The sequence below is a fragment of the Elephantulus edwardii genome, unplaced genomic scaffold, assembly GCF_000299155.1.
Source record: "Elephantulus edwardii isolate Elephantulus edwardi_28Jun2011 unplaced genomic scaffold, EleEdw1.0 scaffold00192, whole genome shotgun sequence".
NCBI lineage: Eukaryota > Metazoa > Chordata > Mammalia > Macroscelidea > Macroscelididae > Elephantulus > Elephantulus edwardii.
This window is the reverse complement of record NW_006399942.1, coordinates 1,340,302-1,345,475: the sequence shown is the minus strand read 5'-3', so window position 1 is coordinate 1,345,475 and position 5,174 is coordinate 1,340,302.

Sequence of the window (5,174 nt, the reverse complement as noted above, 5' to 3'; positions counted from 1 at the left end):
GAGGGGAAGACCCTCTATGAGATGGATTGATTCGGTGACTTGGGTAATCGGAATGGGTGTGTCAGAGGCAATGCGGTTGGCACAGGATAGAGCAGGGTTTAGGGCTGTTGTGCATAGGTTCGCTATGAGTCGCAAACTACTCGACGGCACATAACAACAACAACAACATGACTGGGTATTGTTGTCATGATGGGAGTCCAGAATTGAGTGGACTTGGGTGGGAAGGATTGTATAACAATGAAAGACCTTTTCTTTTACTTTTCAAAAGGAAGACTGCATAGTGGAGTGGACTTGGGAGGAGGGATTGTATAACAATATAAGAACTTTTCTTTCACTTTTCAAAGAGAAGAGTGAATGTGGGGAGCGGTGGGCAAGGAGAAAAATGCAACAATAAATGAATGGAAATCTAAAGTCTCTGTAACCATCCATTAAAATTAATAATAAAAAGTTTAATATTAAAAAAAGAATGTGATGATCTGCTTCTGTATAGCTTTACACATTTGAAAATCCTCTGAGGACAATTTTCCTGTCTATAATGTCCATCTGAGGTAAAATCTTCTGTTACGTAGTGGATTTGATTTTTTGTTTGTTTGTTTGCTTATTCACAGATTTTGCTTTTTAAATTATACGCTGATGCCAAATCTTCTCAAAGTTAATATTCAAGATCTCATTGGTGATAAGATGGGAGCTCTGGTGGCTTACTGGTAAGAAACCACATTGTCATTCATTCCAAAGGCATGTGGTTTGAAGTCACCGGCTTTTTTGCGGGAGATGGTTAGGCATTCTCCTCCAGTGTGATTTACTGCCTCTAAAAACCAGCTGGCAAGTCAGCCATGTGTCGGTTCTGACTCAAAGGCATACAACAACAATTGGTGATGAAAGAAAAATATAAAACCAAAGATTTGGTGGGAAAGGGCAAAGGAAGCCTATGAGTGATCCAAATGGTTAAGTGCTAGAAGTACTTGCTGCAAGATGGGAAGTGCAAACCCACTCAGAATCACCTAGGAAAAGGTTTCTAGAAATCAGCTTCCAAAAGATTGCAGTCTTGAAAATTATTCTGCACACATGGCATGGCTTTGAATCAAAATCATCTTGCTGGTGACTGGCTTGATTGTTTCATAAATTTTAGGCAGAAACTCAAATTATTTATCCCCAAAACAAAATATATTTTAGATGTTCTCTTTTCATTGTCAAGGTGGCAGCATAGCTGACCCACTATCTTGTTCTTAAGGTTTTAAATTGCATCAGCAGAGCAGCTGGTGGATTCAAACCACCAAAGGCATGGCCTTTGGTTAGCAATGCAACTCCCTATCGACAATGCTATTATAGTTTAATTTGAAAAGCAATACTTAAAAACAAACAAAAAACCCACCAAACCATTCAAAATTTTCCTTCTCAGAGTATATCTCTTTTAAAAATAGCTTTAGAAAATTTTCTATAATGAGAAAAGTGTTGTTTTAAAACTGGGGAAATGCCATTGCATTTAGTACTTTTAATAAATTTGCCAGATTGTGTTAGAGAACAATAGAATGTTATGCCTTCTAACAATATCACTTCCTTTCCCTGACATTTTGAGAACTCAGGATCTTGTGAACATATGGATAAAAATAAAACTATTCTTGTGAGTGATTAAGGAATATGGTGAACCCTGAATGTAAATGTAAACTTACATGAATCTTTTTTAAAAAATCACTCCAAATCCTTCATATAAAAAAGTGAGATTGGCATTAACATAACCTATTTTATGCTTTTGAGATAATGTATAAGGATTATGGCACCCCATAGCATTGGGTTTTGTTGCAATTGGGTCAGATCTTACTAACTCTCTGTACAAGAAAACAAATACCACCTTGTCCTGTGCTTTCTTAATCATAAAATTTAATTGGTCTAAAAGTATGTTTTAGTTATTTATCTTGGCTTCCTGATTTCTCCAGGCCTCTATCAGTATAATTCTCCCCTTTACAAAATTCCTGGCTTGTGAAGAGTCATGTTGCCCAGTAGTTAAAGAACTTGCCTGCTAAGTTCAGTAGTTTAAAGCTTCTCTGAGGAGAGAAAAACATGGTAATCTAGTTCTCTTAAGGTTTTTATTAACTTTGGAAATGCTATGGGCCAATTTACTGTGTCCAGTTAGATTACTAAACAACTTGACAGCAATGCAATGGCGTACAAGGGCTTATGTTTATACCTCAATTTGAGATAGTCTCTCAGATAAAAGGATTGATTCCAGCAACATAGTCCTAAAATAATCTAATAGTCTGATGAGGTAGCAAGGATGACAAGTAGGGAGATATTTCTGGACTGACCTCTCTTCCTCTCTCACACACTAGAAACTTTTCTTTGCTCCATGTGTACGTGACTACCATACAAGGTTAAGAGAATTTACTTTTCAAATACCATGTGTACGTGACTCTTATATAATAAACAGAGAAGCCATGGAAATGATTAGTGTGCCAGACTACTGACCCTTCAAGTTCTTCCTATACGTATTTATTTCACATCCTTTGAAAGTAAAGAAATCTGTGGCTGCCATTCTGTTACAATTTCCTTTTCAGCGTTTCCTGGTTTTCCAGTTGTTAAAACAGCTGAACTTGTTTGTACAGTTCAAACACTGGATCCTTTAACTAAGTTATCCAACTTTTTATACTTAACTTTAAAGTCATTGATTACAAAGTTCAATCATGTCCTTGAACTTCACCCCCCTCCTTCACTTGAGAGAGTCTTCCGGAACACCCTCTCCTTTGCCCTTGGGTACTGCCACAAGCTTCCTGATTTCTTTCAGCAGGAACAGGAGTAAAAATAAAAATTGAATAAGGGTATTAGGTTGTGAAGTAAAAGTTATGCTTTACCTTTTCTATTGAAGTTTCTGTCTTTGATCTAGAGTATTGTGCTTCTCAGAAAAATATCTATTGAAAAATATACTTATAAATATCTTTGCATCATTCTCATTTTCTCACAGGAAAAAAATTACCACATGTTTTATAATGTACAGAATTGCTTAGATTTTCAATGGTTGCATTTATTCTCATGGTTCAAAGGAAATCTCTAAGATTAGAGGTCTTCTCACGAAAACGTATTCCATATAAGGGAAGAACCTGTCAACTCATTCTTTCTGCTTGTAGTCTCTCTCTGCACCTATATACCCATTATACATACACAAACATGCACACAAAACTCTAAATAATTTTCCTTAATATAGACTAAGGGACTTATGACATTTATTTCAGTAGCTTGGGCCCAAGTAAGACAGATAGACTTGAACTTAATTAGGATAATACAAATGGAAAAAGAAGTCTTTTAACATTAAAAAAAAATCAGTCTTAATGTCAGATAACTCAGTTAATTCTAAGAGAGAATGGTTTATCTGTTATTTCTTTTCCTCTGTTCATAGTCTTTAAAGTCAATCATAGGTATTTTCATTTTTTAAATTTTTATTTTATACTTGTTTACTTACAAAGTTTGTATAGTTTTTAACACATGATCTTTCCCATTTCCTTTACCCACCTCTACATCTACCTATCAAATTGTGTGACCCTATGGTTTACTGCCATCACCACCACAACCACCACCCACAACCACCCATCATAAGCCTTCTGCTCCCACCTTCCCCTCTTGGATCCTCATACATGTTCTATAATAACGGTCTTATACAGTATTTGTCCTTATGGGACTAAGTTAGTTTCATTAGCATAATGTACTTCAGTCCCTCCTAAGTTAGATAGTGATTTAAAACATCATTGCACCTGAGTGCTATGTAGTAATCCATCCTGTGATACCATAATTTCTCAATCCATTTGATTGTGGTTGTACATTTGGGCTATTTTCATGTTCTTGCAATGGTGAATAACGCTGCTATGAACATTGGTGTACAATTCTCTGTGCCTCAGTTCTCATTCTCTCAGGGTATATTCCAAGCAGTGGAATAGCTGGATCATATAATATCTGGGAATGTCTATGTTCAGCTTTCTGAGGAAATGCCAAACTGCCTTCCAGAGTGGCTGTATCATTTTACAATCCCACCAACAATGTATAAAAATTTTCTCCAACATTTATTACTTGCTGCCCTGTTAAAATTTGCCAATGCTCCTGGAGTAAGATGATATCTCATCGTGGTTTTAATTTTAATCTCTCTTATTGCCAATGATTTTTAGCATTTATTTCTTCATGTGTCTATTGTCCATCCAAATACCTTCCACCATGGAAATTATTTTCATGTCTTTTCCTCATTTGATAATTGTGTTATCAGTCTTCTTCTTGTATAAGCCCTGTAGACTTCTGGAAACTTTTAATATGAGTCCCTTGTCTGACATGTTATTGCCAAATGTGTTTTTTTGTTTGTTTGTTTATTTTCCCCCAGTCAGTAGGTTTACCTTTCACTCTGTTGGGAAAAAAGCTTTTGATGCACACAGATTTAATCTTTAAAACGTATTATTCATCAATTTTATCTTCTTCAGATTGTACAATTCTGGCTGTATTTAGCAGTCCCTTTATACCATAAACTAGGCTGTCTAAGTTGACCCCTGATTGTCTCTGATGAACTTTACGGTTTTAGGCTTTACTTCCAAATCTTTGATCCACCTTGAGTTGATTTTTGTGTATGCTGTGAGGTGTAGATCCTGTTTCAGCTTTCTTCAGGTACCAATCCAGTTTTGCCAACACCATTTGTTGAAGAGGTTGTCATTTCCCCATTTGATAGGTTTTACTTCCGTTGAATATCAGTTTGACCATAGAAAGCTGGGTCCATTTCTCAGTTCTCAATTCTGTTCCATTGATCTATGTGCCTGCCTTTGTACCAGCACCATGTAATCTTGGTTATTACCATTGTGTAGTAGATTTTGAGGTCAAGGACTGCTGTGCCTCCCACTTCAATAATGTTTTTCAAAAATGCTTTGCTTATTCACGGTCGCTTTCCTCTTCAAATAAATGTAACAATTTCCCTTTTGACTCCCTTGAAAAAAGAATTTGATATCTGGATTGGAATTTCACTGAATATGCTATATTCCTTTTGGTTGTTGTTGTTGTTATGTGCCGTCGAGTCGTTTCCGACTCATAGCGACCCTATGCACAACAGCCCTAAACCCTGCTCTGTCCTTTGCCAAACGCACAGCCTCTGACACACCCATCCCGATTACCCCAGTCACCGAATCAATCCATCTCATAGAGGGTCTTCCCCTCCT